Source organism: Procambarus clarkii, chromosome 22, assembly GCF_040958095.1.
Source record: "Procambarus clarkii isolate CNS0578487 chromosome 22, FALCON_Pclarkii_2.0, whole genome shotgun sequence".
NCBI classification, from domain to species: Eukaryota; Metazoa; Arthropoda; class Malacostraca; order Decapoda; family Cambaridae; genus Procambarus; species Procambarus clarkii.
In genome coordinates, this window is record NC_091171.1 from 47,275,647 (window position 1) to 47,293,590 (window position 17,944).

At 41.6% G+C, this 17,944-nt stretch overlaps 1 long non-coding RNA gene across 1 annotated transcript; it reads left to right on the top strand.

Moving 5' to 3' along the window:
- Positions 1 to 9,497: 9,497 nt before the first annotated feature.
- Positions 9,498 to 11,025, top strand: LOC138367592 (uncharacterized). The gene is made up of 3 exons (XR_011229379.1): positions 9,498 to 10,266; positions 10,406 to 10,534; positions 10,915 to 11,025. It is a non-coding gene; the product is annotated as an uncharacterized lncRNA (long non-coding RNA).
- Positions 11,026 to 17,944: the final 6,919 nt, after the last annotated feature.

A 17,944-nucleotide genomic window follows, 5' to 3' on the forward strand; every position in this document is an offset into this window, starting at 1 on the left:
ATTATATCAGCGCCGAGATAACAGATATCTACACATGTAAAACATTTCTGGTACTAATCTCTATTTATCTGTTTTTCTATGGTTTAGTTGTTGATGCGTGTGAAGCCTGTACAAGAGAGTGTCATTATTCAGAACTAACTATTAACCCAGCGGGCAGCAGCACGGGGGAGTATTTATATATATATGGTTGTTCTAGGACACTCGGGAGGCCGGGCTGATATTTTCTTTGGACTTATTACACAAGTTTACACGTTCACATACACTAAAACACATAATATACACGCACAGGGATTCAAATTTATATATGACATACCCGTATACATGTTATGGATGGGTCATCGTGCATCGGTTGAATTTAAATTCAAATACTTTTTTATTAATTTTTTTGTGTGAATGTGATGAAGATTAACCATATATCAATATTAGCAAGACATACTATATGTTATTTATATATATATCTTCAAGAAAGCAAAGGTCTTAAAATAAGCAACACCCAAAATTGAGAGAACGTAATTTGTTGTACTCACCTAATTGTGCTTGCGGGGGGGGTTTGAAATTGAAATTGAAATTGAAATAAGTTTATTGAGGTAAAATACACACAAAGGGATGAGGTAGCTCAAGCTATTCTCACCCCGTTCAGTACAACGTGTTAATATATACATATACACACATCACAAATAAACATATTACCAAACATTCTGAGAGGTAAACATATACATTTCCTCCCTCACAAGTAGTATGGTATCAGACGTACACACAAATACTTTTATGACCTAGGTATACTGTATAGACAATTTGCAAGACACCTGCAGATAATTCAACAAAATATTACAATCTTGGTGCAAAATTCTTATATCTCTCAAGAATATCATCAACCTTTCCGTTGTGACACATCCAGGCTATTTGTTCAGGAACAGTCCTTATCTCAGCGTTTCTATATACACTAATCAACGGACAATCAAGAACATAATGGGCAAGGGTGTGAGACCTTAACATACCACATAGTTTACACTTCGTGTCATTACCATGAACATCTATCCCATATTCCCAGTAATATTTGTACCCAAGCCTGAGCCGCATGTACACAGAGTCACTCCAAGCATTTCTCCTTTTACCATAAGTGAAATGGGTGTTTTGACTCACATACATGTAGTGTTGCATGGTTTGACTACTCTCATACATTATCTCTCTCCTCTCCACTCCCGCCTGTGCCTGAATATTTCTGATTTTGCTTCTTATTTGTCTCATTGTGAATTCACATTCGATGTCAACTTGTGGTTTTGATGTGGCACGTTTGGCCAAGTCATCCGCCACCTCGTTAAGCACTATTCCAACATGAGATGGAATCCACATGAATTTCACACTATAACCTTTCAGCTGTATCTCAGTTATTCTTCTCTTACAGTCCTCCACTATAGACATGAAGACTGGGTTTCTACTGTTTAAGGACTCCAGTGCTCCTCGGCTATCGACAAATACAAAAACATTTTTGTCGTCATGACGTACTTCCTCCAAACACGCCAGAATGGCCTGCAGTTCAGCTTGTGTGGATGATATATAATTACTAAGCCGGAGTTCAATTATCCTGTCCACAGTCCCAAACTCCGTATAATCCCTTATTAGGACACCACACCCTGCCCTGCCATCCTCCGCCACCGACCCGTCGCAATATACATGTAAACTGTTGCCTCTTGGTAACCGAGATATCATGCTTCCATACAAACACCGTAATTGTCCCGGTTCATGATGAATCTTTTTCACCTTGAGGGGTACAATTTCGACGTCTATTTTCTGTACTTTCCAGGGAGCAGACATATTACACTTTCGAGAGGGTTTACAGCAGTCAAGTACGTCGTATTCCCTGAGGTCATGAGCTAATCCTCTCGTATAGCGAGTCTCCCTCAGTTTCCTGGAAGTGTGTACGTCACTCAAGCAGGTCTGAACGCTCTCAAACAGCTTATCCCCTCCTTTTCTCCGCATGAAACGAATAGATACTCTAGTGTTAATGTCACGGACTCTATCACACACACTCTGTAAATTTAATTCCATTCTCATTATTTCAATCATTGCATTTCTTTGACATCCAAGAATAATCCTCATAGCCTCGTTCTGTATCAGCTCTATTTTTTGAATTCTGCCTTGGCCTGTGTAAGACAATACGGGTGCTGCGTAGTCTATCAGGGATCGAACAGTGCTTATGTATAACATCCGCAAGATAGGTACCCCAACACCTTTACCAGAAAAAGCCAGTGCTTTTAGAGGATGCAGACGGGCTTTACATAAGGTGCTGATATGATTTATTTCAGCATTTTTACTCTCACATGTGTATCCAACATACATGCCCAGATACTTGTACTTCTGTACACGGCTCAGTTCCACACCATTTAGAGTAAGTGTTATATTTCTTCGTTTCCTATACTCGTATTTGGTTTTATCTGCATTTATAACTAAGCCTAACTTGTGACAGGTTGTACCAAGTATGTTAAGAGCATCTTGAATTTTGTTCCCAGAAGTGCCTTGTATAAGAATGTCATCAGCATATATGATCGTCGTGACCCCTGGAGGATACATCTCTGATGCTAATCTGTTCATTAATACATTGAATAAGGTGGGACTTAATACTCCCCCTTGTGGGGTACCTAACTGAAACCTCCGTTCCTCAGACATGTATCCCTGGTAATACACCTGACCTTTTCTGCCTTGCAGGTAATCCCTTATCCAGTGTAGCAATCTCCCTGTTATTCCCAGATTGGCTAATTCGTATAAGATTACTTCCCCATTGGCTTTATCAAACGCTCCTTGTAGATCAACAAAAACTCTACAATTGTCATCTACATTAGACAAACACTTTAAGAGACAATCCGCAGTACTTTTGCCTTTGATAAAACCAAAGAGATTATTGGACATGTTATCACCTACAAGGTAGAGTAGCCTATTTAACAAAATCCTTTCCATCATTTTACAAAAGCAGGATATTAAGGAGACAGGTCTGTAGCCTCCGTTTGACTTAGGGATAGGAATGATGACAGCCTCTTTCCATTTTCTTGGTAACTTTCCCTCTCTATAACTCATATTAAACAAATCAAGTAAGGGATTAGGTTTCATACCGGCTAAATAATTAAGTATGTCATACGTTACTCCATCTTTTCCCGGAGCAGTGGAGCTGCCACTTTTTATAGCATCCAGTAGCTCATCGTGGGTTATCTCAGTGCATGCTATAGATCTTGTATTTAAGGCACATAAAGTTACTCCATTTCTAATATTTTCCCATGACTCAATGGTGACTCTCGTGTCTGCAGGTAAGGACTCCATACCAGCAGCACTTGCCCATTTATCTACTAACTCATTAGCAACTTTCCCTGGATCTGAGTGAGCAATGAATTTAGTCTTACAACCCCTGACTTTATTTACTGCTCTCCATATGTCTTTAAGGTTCTTAGTATTACCAATGGCCTGAGCAAAGTCTTGCCAGTATCTGTCCCGCGCCTCCTTCCTCACCTGACTGCATTCCCTAGCCACTTCCAACATTGTATTTTTCTCTTCATCCCTCCTTCCATTTTTTAACCATGCTTTATGCGCACCCCGTAGCATTCTCTCCCATCCCTTGACTTGCTGATCATTGGAATATTTAAATTTCTTAGGTCCGTGCGTCTTGCTTCCCCTGCCCCCGTTATTTTCCCTCTGTACTAATTTCTCTATGTTCACGACCATGTCCTCGTAAAAACTATCAACGCAGAGCGGCGTGTAATGTTGATACCAATCTCCCATATTTTGAATAAAATAATTTTTCATATCTTTCTTAATATTTAGCCTTTTCCTTTGAAAGTGGACTTGTTTTTTCCCCAGTGGTAATTCAACGTTCAAGGCAAAGTGGTCACTAAGTAGTTCCCGAACAACCCGAGCCTCCCCCATAATCCCCTGAGAGTTTAAAACGCAGGCATAGTCAAGCCGTCCTCCCTTGATGTGAGTTGGTTCATTGTTTCCCAATAGACAGGTATCTGGATGATCTTGTAGAAACTGTAACCACTTGACCCCATTAGCATTAATACTACCCACTGTCCCAAGGCTTGTGTGCCGAGCATTAAGGTCCCCAATGACCAGTGAAGGATTAGTATAAATGCAGTCAGGTAAATAGTTAGCGTCGAAGCAGTTCCTGGATACATACAAATTAACTACAATAAATTCCCCTTCCCTTAATGATAATTTAACACAAACACTCTCTATACCTTGCGTTTTTGATGGCGGTTCTACTAACTCTGCTGGTATGGAGTTCTTAACATAAATCGACGTGCCTCTGATGTTATTTGCAGCGAAGAGGTGAAACCCTTTATAGCCATTTAATTTCAATAATCCTTCATTCCTATCCCCTGTCTCCTGGAGAGCTACAACATCAATATCATTTCCCATCACATAACAATGAACATCTGTAACCCTGTTTCTCAAACCATTAACATTCCATGACAACACTTTCAGTCTAGGGTGATCCATTATTAATCAATTCATTGCCTAAGTCATCCCCAATAAGTTCACTAAATGATAGCCATACCTTGTATAACATCTCCCACCTCCTCCCAAGTTCACCAGTAAAAGCGACATTGCGATTCTCAAGAGATTTTTTCAGCCCTGAGATGTCCATTATTGGCCCAAATGATTCCTTCATTTTATGTGTAATTATAGGGTTCTTCCTTTCACTACGACTACCATCATTCACACACACTTCACTTTCCTTCATTTCATCACTCAATATTTCATCTTTGTCCTCAACCACTATATCCTGATTATCCTTCACCGTTTTGTGATTTTCCTTGACCTCCTGAACGTTTAATTTAGCCTCGATGGACTCGATTCTCTGCCCCAGATTTTGGAGGAACTCACCAACTTTTTTAAGTTCAGCCCACACTTCCTTGACCATATTATTATGACCCTCTCTCTGAGCCACAGTAGCCACTTCACTCACCGTTACACTGTCACTGCCGGAGTCCTGAGTGGTGGCGTGGCTGCTTGTTGCTGGAGCCTGCCTAAGTAAAGGTGACTCCTTTACCCACGCATTCGTCCGGTTCACTGGCACTGTTTGGGGCAGACTGTTTTGCTGTGCTCCCGGTGTCTGGGTAAGAGCTCTTGCTTGCTCTGTAACATTCACCGGCCGGAGAACAGCCATACTCGGCCTCTTGCTACACACAGCCGAGCTCGCATTGTGAACACCTCCACAGTTGCAGCATCTGGGAACTATTTTCTCACCCAGATTCAGTCTGTTTCTACACACAGTAGAGAGGTGAGACTTTCCGCAGAAACGACATCGTGGATCATTTTGACATCTCCAGGATTTATGCCCCCATCTGCAGCATTTCAGGCATATTATGGGCTCTTCCACATACTTTGCTACATGCCTGTAGCCAGCCCCGGTGATGAACACTTTTTCGGGTACGTCACCTCTCACTAGAGCCACCACCTGACTCCTAGCTTCACCTTTAATAAGGTGACGCTTGGCCCACACAAATCGTTGGTCGTCGAGTATAAACTCGGGGTCCAGAATCTGAGGGTATTTATAGATAATTACCTTCGTCAGCTTCTCGTTCCCCTCCGGTATTTCCATAAGAATTCCATCGTATCCTTGCTGGGTAAGATACTCCACTGCCTCCATAGAACCTACCGTTAAGTAAGGTCTGTTTACACCTTCCTTCAGCAGGGGCTCGAACTTGCGGTGTTCTCTTCCGAGTTTGACGGTCCACAGCAGCTTCTGATGATAGGCCAGCGTGCATGAGGCAGGGAAGAGAAGCCTCCATCTCCGCTGATCCTCACCTTCCTGACATCGTTCCGTCCGTTTGTCTGCATCAGTCTCGGCGTCGTTCTTCATTCTTTTATCGTTTCCGTTAAGTGTATTACTGTCCACACTACGCCTTGCCTCCTGTCTTCTTCGTTTCTTCTTATTCCTTGTCAGAACTTCTTGAAACACGCCCTCCTCGTCTGACTGGCTGCTTTCAGAGTCCATGTTAATAACGCCGTGAGAAGTAGCCATGTCTTCTGGTGACTGAGTCTCCATCTCAGTACCCAGCATGGGGGGAGGGGGGGGGGAAGGTGCGGAGCAGGTATCTTGACCCGACCGCGTCCCAGGTAAGACTGTGCGGGGGGGTTGAGCTTTGTCTCTTTGGTCCCGCCTCTCAACTGCCAATCAACTGGTGTACAGATTCCTGAGCCTACTGGGCTCTATCATATCTACATTTGAAACTGTGTATGGAGTCAGCCTCCACCATATCACTGCCTAATGCCACACTAGTTTCTCTATCAGCTATCTCACCCTGTCAGAGTAAAAGAGGCAAATGTATGTGAATTCATGTGTGTGTATATATATGTATATGTACGTATATGTGTGTGTGTGTGTACGTATATGTGTGTGTGTGTGTATGTATATGTATGTGTATAAAGTATATATGGAAGCTGATCAGAATTACATTTCACCTATGTAAATGCACATTAATGACACTATGTAAAAGACACATCGAACGCTTTATGTAGGGCATATGTAAATCTGTGTATCTATGTATTTACGTATGTAGGTTAGCTTAACATTTTAAAAGCACCGAATCACCTTCTGTGGTTGATTGTTCAATAAACCCTTGAACTATATGTTTAACAAATCTCTAACCCTGTCCATGGAGGACAGAAGAAAATGTATATATGCTGGTTAGCATTGTAAATGTGTGGCCACGTCTGTGGTAGAAAATAATAATAATAAAAAACTGCCTAATGCATTCCATTTATTAACTACTCTGACACTGAAAAAATTCTTTCTAACGTCTCTGTGGCTCATCTGGGTACTAAGTTTCCACCTGTGTCCCCTTGTTCGTGTCCCACCCGTGCTTGTATTAACAAGCTTAGGTATACACAGCATTGGGCTGATACCCTATTCTATATAGAGGGTTACAGAGTGTAGATAAAAAAAAACTAGCCATAATTTCATCTAATATCCCCATTTCACATCATCTAAGATCACCAACTCACTCATCAAGGTAAATGGGGGAGGGTGATCGTGGACAAGTCGCTGGCTTCCTGTCCTCGTCAAGAGCCACTAGTGTTAGTGGCCCTCAGGTAAATTCAGGATAGTTAGTCATACATGGAATTAAGAGAGACCATGAAATGAGAGCTTATCTATTAGCTTCCACCTGGGTATTTGTTCTGGGTACGGCACAAGAATATCTTCCAATATTCGTGAGTGTATGAAGTAGTTACAGAGCTCAAAGTACCTCATACCATTTGGCATGAATTGATTGATGACAAGACAATCACAGATATAGAGTATGTCCCAGCTCTTGTTCACATAGTTTACAATTGCAGTGTTCACCATTGGGGGATTCATTACCTGCAGCCACCTGCCATAGATATCAATATCCCAGCCTAATTCTGGCAATTACAATGTCACACTGTCTAGTGGATGTTTTGTGTTGCCCGGACATATAGTTCTCGGTGCTAAACATGTCATAGCTCTTTATACTCTTGCTTTCTGTCCTGTGAGTGTCAGTAACTGCTCCTCTGCCACCTGTAATATCCTGAAATATGCGGCTTTTACGGCAGAGATTGAAATGCCCATATCCAACTCAATTTCAGGCTTATCACCTGCAGTTTTAGCTGCCTTGTCCGTGCTGTTGTGCTGGACAACACCTATGACTTTTTGTTTTGTTAATTTTTATGCTACCCCCATACCCAACCTGTGGGCAGTAGTGGACCCCGTACCTAACCGGTGGGTGGTAGTGGATCCATACCAACCTATGGGGTGGTAGTGGAGACATACCCAACCTACCTGTTTATGGTAGTGGACCCCATACCCAACTTGTGTGGAGTACTGGACCCACACCCAACCTGTGGGGTGATAGTGGAAACGTACCCAACCTGTGGGGTGATAGTGGAAACGTACCCAACCTATGGGCGGTAGTGGACCAATATCAAACCTGTGGGCGCTAATAAACCACATACCCAACCTGTTGGTAGTAGTAGACCCATACCCATCCTGTGGGTGGTAGTGAACCCTATACCCATCCTGTGGGTGGTAGTGAACCCTATACCCATCCTGTGGGTGGTAGTGAACCCTATACCCATCCTGTGGGTGGTAATGATCACCCCATACCCATCCTGTGGGTGGTAGTGAACCCCATACCCAACCTGTTGGTAGTAGTAGACCCATACCCCTCCTGTGGGTGGTAGTGAACCCTATACCCCAACCTGTGGGTGGTAATGAACCCCATACCCCAACATGTAGCTGGTAGTGAACCCCATACCCAACCTGTGGGTGGTAGTGAACCCCGTACCCAACCTGTGGGTGGTAGTGAACCCCATACCCCAACCTGTGGGTGGTAGTGAACCCCATACCCCAACCTGTGGGTGGTAGTGAACCCCATACCCAACCTGTGGGTGGTAATGAACCCCATACCCTAACCTGTGGGTGGTAGTGAACCCCATACCCCAACCTGTGGGTGGTAGTGAACCCCATACCCCAACCTGTGGGTGGTAGTGAACCCCATACCCAACCTGTGGGTGGTAGTGAACCCCATACCCCAACCTGTGGGTGGTAGTGAACCCCATACCCAACCTGTGGGTGGTAGTGAACCCCATACCCAACCTGTGGGTGGTAATGAACCCCATACCCTAACCTGTGGGTGGTAGTGAACCCCATACCCTAACCTGTGGGTGGTAGTGAACCCCATACCCTAACCTGTGGGTGGTAGTGAACCCCATACCCCAACCTGTGGGTGGTAGTGAACCCCATACCCCAACCTGTGGGTGGTAGTGAACCCCATACCCCAACCTGTGGGTGGTAGTGAACCCCATACCCAACCTGTGGGTGGTAATGAACCCCATACCCTAACCTGTGGGTGGTAGTGAACCCCATACCCTAACCTGTGGGTGGTAATGAACCCCATACCCTAACCTGTGGGTGGTAGTGAACCCCATACCCCAACCTGTGGGTGGTAGTGAACCCCATACCCCAACCTGTGGGTGGTAGTGAACCCCATACCCTAACCTGTGGGTGGTAGTGAACCCCATACCCCAACTTGCGGGCGTTAGTGGACCCCATACCCAAAATCCAGTGCGATCAAATCATCAGGAGAGGACCTTTAAACAAGCCGGCGGCTTCCTGTTCTCGTCGAGACCAGTAGAGAGATCGTGGGGGCCTCAGGCAAATTCAGGTAAATATATAAGGTCCATAGCAAGCCGCTCCCTTCATGTCCCCGTAGAGGCCACAAGAGATGGTGGTACTCAGGTAAATTGATCTCTTAGTTAGGATATTTTATTTCATAATTAAAAAGTAATGGTAATGTCTTGTCACAGACATAATAACACAGGATAAAAACCTCATACTTATAATAAATAAATAAATGTTTATTCAGGTAAGGTACATACATACAAGAGATTTTACAAAGAATGATGGATTTATAGATAGGGCTAGTACATACAATGCCTAAAGCCACTATTACGCAAAGCGTTTCGGGCATGACAAACTTAAGGTGGCGTTATAATTGTTTGGCCGAAAAAATTCGGCCAAACACGAAAAATTTATAAAAATACTACAACGTTCTGGCAACACCGTGGTGCAAACCGTTTAATGTTATGATAATAAATAACGTAATTAGAGCAAATTTTCCAGCCGCAATTGCCCGAAATCTGGTCCTCGCGGCTCGGGTGCGCCGTAGGGTGATGCGTCATACGTTGTAAGCGTCTAGTATTTCGCAATAGAGTGGAGAATATCTTGTTATGCATATACAAATTATAAACACACTCGCTGGCAACTGTCTTCTGTGAGAGGGAGGGGCTATAATCCGATTACTCTGGCTTAGTCACCCTCTCAGTGTCTGTGCCGGCGGTCGCATGCCTGACGCGCTCGCACAGATCGTATTTTCTTGCATATACTGCACAATGGATATAGTATCGGACAAGAAGAAAGCTCTAAAGGCAAGAGCTCTACGCGTTAGCCAAGTAAAGAAGGAGCGTAAAGCCACACTGAGGCAAAACAAGAGTTCCCTTGAGTGAAGAGAGAGGGCAGCCTCCCGCCCCCACAACACACTACCTCGCCTCACACCCAGGCACCCACACCTCCTGTGGCACCTGCCACACCTCTGTGGCACCTGCCACACCTCCTGCTGCACCTGCCACACCACCTGCGGCACCTGCCACACCACCTGCGGCACCTGCCACTCAAGATCTTAGACCTGCAACTCAAGACGTTCTCCCTCTTGATGTTGCAAGATGTTGCATATTTCAGACCAATTATATTAGGTTAGTATGTATTATGTTTTATATCTTGATACTATATCATAAATAATTGTAAATATAAAGCTGCTGTCTTTTTTTTTATTTTTTTTTATTTTTTTTGTTTATTTTTTTTTTTAATAATTTTTTTTTTTTTTTTTATCAGGCAATCTTCATGGAACTTACACACCTTACTGAAGGAATGCCAATCTACAAGGGTGGTAATTTTGATTGAAATTGGTAGTTCATCAACCTCAGCCAAAGGTGGCTGAACTTTGACCTTCATTTTTTACAGGTAACTAATTTGCAACTATATGGTTGAATAACTTTTTTATTTATTATTCAATTTACATGGAACTTGCACATTATATGTAGAGTCTGTGCCTCTAAAAACTCAAGTTATATATTTCCCCTAAGATCATTTATTGATTTTATATATATTTATAAACATCATTTTGTTGCATAATTTTTTGGGTGAACTTTGAAAATTTGTATTATTGCACTAAATAGGTTTGGGATAATAATGCCACTAGACAACCTTTATTATATAGTATTGTGATAGCTGAGTATCATAGAAATAATATCAGTTGATATTTGTATTTGTTATATCAACTTTAAAACATGTAAAAAAATGGTTAAAAAAAGTTTATTTTTTTTTTCTCCCTCTCTATTTAGGCTGCGATGCTGAAACTTGGACCACTTGCAGCCCTCTTCACGTGTAACACGTCAATAAATTTTCATTGCACTAGAACAACTTTTATGAACCCTAACTATCGCCCCCTTAAATGACTAAAGCTTAATACTAATTGAGTATAAAGAATAAAATGCGTTGAGAACAAAATAAAAATAGATATAAAAAAGGGGGGAACATGGCAGAAAAAGCAGCACAAATACAAATAGGCCGACAAACAGCATTTAAAAAAAAAACAGACATGGGTTGACAACAGAGGGGTAAGGTAGGTTACAGGGAATTTATTAGGTAGAGCTTCGTTTTTATCTTAAACTGGTTGAGAGAGGTACAGTCTTTAACATGGTTGGGAAGGTCATTCCACATTCTGGGTCCCTTGATTTGTAGAGCATTTCTAGTTTGATTAAGTCGTACTCTTGGAATATCAACACTGTATTTATTTCTGGTGTGGTGCTCATGGGATCTGTTACAACCTTCAATGAAGCTTTTGAGGTCAGGATTGGCATTACAGTTCAGCGTTTTATATATGTATGATACACAAGAGAGAATGTGCAGTGACTTAATATCTAACATATTCAGAGATTTGAGTAAGGGTACCGAGTGATGTCTGGGGCCAGAGTTGGATATTGTCCTAATAGCAGCTTTGTGTTGAGTAATTAGAGGACGTAAATGATTTTGGGTAGTAGAACCCCAAGCACAAATACCATAGTTGAGATATGGATAGATGAGGGAGTAATAGAGCGTCACCAGGGCATAGCGGGGTACATAATATCTGATCTTAGAAAGTATTTGTGGAAATTGTGTAAAGAATTTACACCAAATCTTTCACACTCTTCTGAATGTGTTGTCACGGTCTGAGTGTGTGATAGGACGAGGCTTACATCTCAACCTCTAATGAACAATAATTAATTATAAAGTTCATAATTAATGTAATTAATTTCACAATATTCAATTTCAAATATTAAAATCTGTTAAATGATAATAAAACATTATATGGAGTAAATTATACATTTTATTCATAAAATAGTATAATCATTGCTATAAAATCAGAAGTAATTATTGTAAATAATTAGTTTACTTTATATTTTAGTTCATTTATTATACACCCCATACCCATCTTGTAGGGCGGTAGTGGAAAGGGTTACAGAGGCACATAATGGGCTCAGGGACTCAACCCCACAACTCATTTAGCTAAGCAAGTTACAATCTTGATGAACTAGTTACAAAATTCAATATACTGTACGTCGTCACATCAACAATGGGTTCGAGATCGACCACAAGTACAGTTTCTAAATTAAGCAACCGACATGTGGAGAGCCTAGTGTCACAATTTATATATATGGAATCAATTAAACACACAGTTCTTTGTTCGACATAGACTACTTTATAACAAAAACAATAATCTTGAGCAATTACTTAACATCATATTCGTACATCATTTCAACATTAATTTTAATCCTTAAATATTACACACACACACACACACACACACACACACACACACACACACACACACACACACACACACACACACACACACACACACACACCCACACACACACACACACACACACACACACACACACACACACACACACACACACACACACACACACACACACGATAAATGCAAAGACATGCTACTAAGTGGCTCCCAGAACTGAAGGGCAAGAGCTACGAGGAGAGGTTAGATGGCTTAAGTATGCCAAAACTAGAAGATAGAAGAAAAAATGGAGATATGATCACTACGTACAAAATAGTAACAGGAATTGATAAAATTGACAGGGAAGATTTCCTGAGACGCGGAACTTCAAGAACAAGAGGTCATAAATTTAAACTAACTCAACAAAGATGTCGAAGAAATATAAGAAAATTCACTTTTGCAAACAAGAGTGGTAAACGGTTGGCACAAATTAGGTGAGAAGGTGAGGCCAAAACCGTCAGTAGCTTCAATGCGTTATATGACAAAGAGTGCTGGGAAGACGGGACACCACGAGCGTAGCTCTCATCCTGTAACTACACTTAGGTAATTACACACACACACACATACACCATTAAGGGTTATATATAACAAGTCCTCTGCATGTTGATCACGCTATAAAATATATATGAGAAAATTAGTCAAAATATACTTACTCATTTTCATTACGATAAATGAATTAGATTAATTAACTTTAAAAATTCAGATTACCATATTTATTACTGTTCTTATTGATAGTAAAACTATTATTAATATTATAATTATGATTATTATATTATGATTATTAACACTATTATTAATATTAGATTTTTTATTAATTTAAAAAATATTATTAGTTTTATATTATTATTATTATTATTATTGAGAAAATCCACGGGAGCCGTGATGAGATATGTCTTTGATATCCCCAGAGTCAAACTAAATCTGTGAAACACTCTGTGCAAATAAAGAGACACTCCCTAACGAATTGAAAAGCTGTCCAACCCACGCCTTATTCAAAGGTAAAACCAAAAAGTACCTAATTTCATCCTGATAGTTTCCTACCAAGTGCTTTAAACTCTCACTGTATCTTGTGCTTCCCAATCCTCTAATATATGTGCCTAAGCCATTCAACTTCACCATTGTAATCACTACTAACATCTTAATTCCATGATCTTATATCATGGTTGATATATTGAGCGTATATTTTACTACAATATACCTAGTAATAATCCTCAAATCATGCTACAAAGTACCTGTTGATAATCCTCATATTTTACTATAATGTACCTACTAATCTTCAAATTTTCTTAGACATGTTAACATTTTTAAATTTTGCTAGAAATTACTTACTTAAAATTATCTGTTATATTAAGGACCTGCCCGAAACGCTATGCGTGTTAATGGCTTTACAAGAATATAAAAACAGCAATGATATGTATTCTCATAAACCCAATGTACCCTCTTGTATATATATATATATATATATATATATATATATATATATATATATATATATATATACATAAATAAATGAGGATTATAACCTATGCGCAGATGCACGCTCTAAGCGACTACGCCACGACATGGTCAAAAGAATTGCAGTCTGAATTTTCTCATTGATATATCACGATAATGTGATTTCTACGTGTGTATGGGCTGGACAGAAGAGCGACGGTCTCGCTTCATGCAGGTCGGCGTTCAATTCCCGACCGTCCATGGGGTTGGTCACTATTCCTTCCCCACGTTCCATCCCAAATCCTTATCCTGACCCCTTCCCAGGGTTATATAGTTGTAGTGACAGCGCTTTCTCCTGATAACTCCCTTCCCTTCCCTTCTGTGTACTATTATTATTATTATAAATAATAATAATAATAAAAATAATAATAATAATATAATAATAATAATAATAATAATAATAATAATAATAATAATAATAATGATTGGTGGGGGTGTACAAGGGTAGTGGTGCATGGTGGGGGTGTACAAGGGTAGTGGTGCATGGTGGGGGTGTACAAGGGTAGTGGTGCATGGTGGGGGTGTACAAGGGTAGTGGTGCATGGTGGGGGTGTACAAGGGTAGTGGTGCATGGTGGGGGTGTACAAGGGTAGTGGTGCATGGTGGGGGTGTACAAGGGTAGTGGTGCATGGTGGGGGTGTACAAGGGTAGTGGTGCATGGTGGGGGTGTACAAGGGTAGTGGTGCATGGTGGGGGTGTACAAGGGTAGTGGTGCATGGTGGGGGTGTACAAGGGTAGTGGTGCATGGTGGGGGTGTACAAGGGTAGTGGTGCATGGTGGGGGTGTACAAGGGTAGTGGTGCATGGTGGGGGTGTACAAGGGTAGTGGTGCATGGTGGGGGTGTACAAGGGTAGTGGTGCATGGTGGGGGTGTACAAGGGTAGTGGTGCATGGTGGGGGTGTACAAGGGTAGTGGTGCATGGTGGGGGTGTACAAGGGTAGTGGTGCATGGTGGGGGTGTACAAGGGTAGTGGTGCATGGTGGGGGTGTACAAGGGTAGTGGTGCATGGTGGGGGTGTACAAGGGTAGTGGTGCATGGTGGGGGTGTACAAGGGTAGTGGTGCATGGTGGGGGTGTACAAGGGTAGTGGTGCATGGTGGGGGTGTACAAGGGTAGTGGTGCATGGTGGGGGTGTACAAGGGTAGTGGTGCATGGTGGGGGTGTACAAGGGTAGTGGTGCATGGTGGGGGTGTACAAGGGTAGTGGTGCATGGTGGGGGTGTACAAGGGTAGTGGTGCATGGTGGGGTGTACAAGGGTAGTACACAGTGAAGAACAGTGTACTGATAACAACGTTGAGAAACACCAAGATAACAGTACACTTTAGTGTGTAGATAACAGTTCGCCTGTAATTATAAGCTCTTAATCACATGTAAAAGAGATAATTTTAGTTGTGTTGGTCGTAAGGCCTGTCCCTCGCTGGAGGATTATCAAGGCCAACTCTAACAAGAGGTTATTGGCCTACAAGGAAGTATACTTGTGTGGCACAATTTACCTGAATTTACCCGAGGGCGACTATGTTTCTAGTGGTCCCGATGGGGATAGGAGTTCGGCGGTTTATCGAAGATTTCCCCGCGTTTGTCCTGAGGATTTTATCGAGGTGGATTTTGAATTTGAATTTTGTTTTATAACCGTGTGGGTGAAAACACGTCTCCTGTTCTCAGTCCTACACTGTGGCTTGTTGAGCTTGTAACCGCTGCTCCTTGTTTGTGTTACATCTGACCTTTTGAAGAGGTTGTCTGGGTCAATATCATCCAAATTGTTCAGGATTTTAAAAGTTTCGATGAGATCTGTCCTATTAGTGTGAGCAACCGTTCCTAGTGTGAGGAATCCTGTGGCTCTCAACCATTCGTAGTATGAAGAATCCTGTGGCTCTCAACCGTTCCTAGTGTGAGAGTCAACTCAGGTTTGTCGTCCTGCAGATGTCTCTATGCTAGGATATAATAGCCTAAATGGGCCGCATCAGGCATTTATAGTTGAATAACTCGTATACAATGAGCTGTTGGCTGTGTTTCCTAATGTTCGGTGGAACAATTCAATCACTCTTCCCGGTTTTGTCAAATTATGACGGTGAAAGCCAAAATAAATGAGGTCGTTTATGTAACTTAGTTTTCATATAAAGTTTATCTCCTTTCTTCAACATTGGGATACTGTATGTAGTGTGCAGCCGTCAGACACAACACCATGAAGGACAATTCAACATGCAACCCAACTTGCTAAATTAATACTCCATTAATATAAATTTTAATAAATAAATAGTGAGGCTATCACCTCTCTGACCTCAGCCGTTCTCAGGTTAATGCTAATATGTTAATTATAGGTACCAATCAAGTCACAGGCGAAAAGTTATCTACAAAATTAGTTTACTCTCACCGTGATGTTTCTCTACATAGGAGAGAAGGGTAGAGAGGTGAGAGACAAGTATGGAGGTATTCACCGTAGGTACAAGTGAGGGTAGGGTCGATGTCTGTCCAGCCAGAGTTGGTGCAGGTGGTGGTCACCACTCGCTGTCCCGTGGAGAAGACGTGCTGGTCCGGGCACCTGTACTCCACCGTCCAGCCCACCGGGTATCCTGCTCCTTGAAGGACCTCCAGGCTCACCTCGGTGCTCCAGGCGAGGGCAGGCGCAGTCCCCGCCAGGCACTCTGCCCACCAGAGAAACATACAGACACGTAAGAAGAAAAGGACACGGCATTATACCTCAACATGAATATGTGTATGCACACACATTTATTTACTTATTATTTATTTATTTATATACAATAAGGTACATTGGGTTTGTGAGAGTACATTAATATAAAACTGAGCCTCTACCCTTCAGACCGAGCTATTTGCCTTGATCCTTGCACTGAAAGGTGTACAAGTCTCTAAACTTGATACATTAATTGTAAGTGACTCTTTATCATCCTTAATTGTTCTCAACTCTTTAAGACATAACTGTAACATGCTCGTGTCTGAAACTAGACACAAATACAACAAAATTATTAATGATGGGAATAGAGTCCATTTCATAATGGACTCTATCTTATGTTGGCCTCCGAATGCATGATAGAGCTGATGAGTTAACCAAAGAATCTGCCTTTAAAGAAGAAGCTGAGTTTAACTTTGGAGTGTCAATAATCAGTCTGAGAGCAATAGTACACAAAGAACTTCAACAAGATCTTGTAGATCTGAGGCAAAGTGAAATTGACACCAGTAATTCCATCTATCATCATACTATCATGCAAGAGGAGCCACACATCTATGGATCATCCAATAAAATTAGCAGACTTCTAGATGTTACTACTGCTCGGCTTAGACTCGGTTACAAGTATCTCTGGGAATTCTCATTATCTGCTGATGTAGACCTGACCAAATGTAAACTGTGTCAACAAAATTATTCGCACACCCTCCGTCACTATGTGATGGAGTGCGAAAAGATACGTGAATTCAGAGACAATTCTATAACCAATGTTCCAGCGATGTGTAAATATTTTATTCAAAATGATCTGCTACCAGAAATTTTAGCCAAATATCCCCAGTTTGATAACTGTAGGTAGTAGCTTAGTGATTGTAACCTATCCACCGCTGCCCACTGGATGGGGGGCGGTGTGCAGGACAAACATATCAATTGTGACACTAGGCTCTCCACATATGTCAGTTGCTTAATTTAGAAACCTTACTTTCGGCCGATCTCGAACCCAAAGATGATGTGACGACGTATATTGAATTTTGCAACTAGATCAAGACTGTAACTTGCTTAACTAAATGAATTATAGGGTTCAGTCCCTGAGCCTATTATGTGCCTCTGTAACCCTTTTCACTACTGCCCACAAGATAGGTATGGGGTGCATAATAAATGAACTAAACTATAAGTTCTTTTACCATGTCGTGGCACAGTCGACTAGAGCGTGTCAGGGAACACTCCGCCCATAGGTTCGAACCCTTATCACGGCTCCTGTGGATTTGATCATGGATATATCACGTGATAATGTGATTTCTCTGTGAATTATTATTATTATTATTATTATTATTACACAGAGAAATCACAATAACGCGATATAT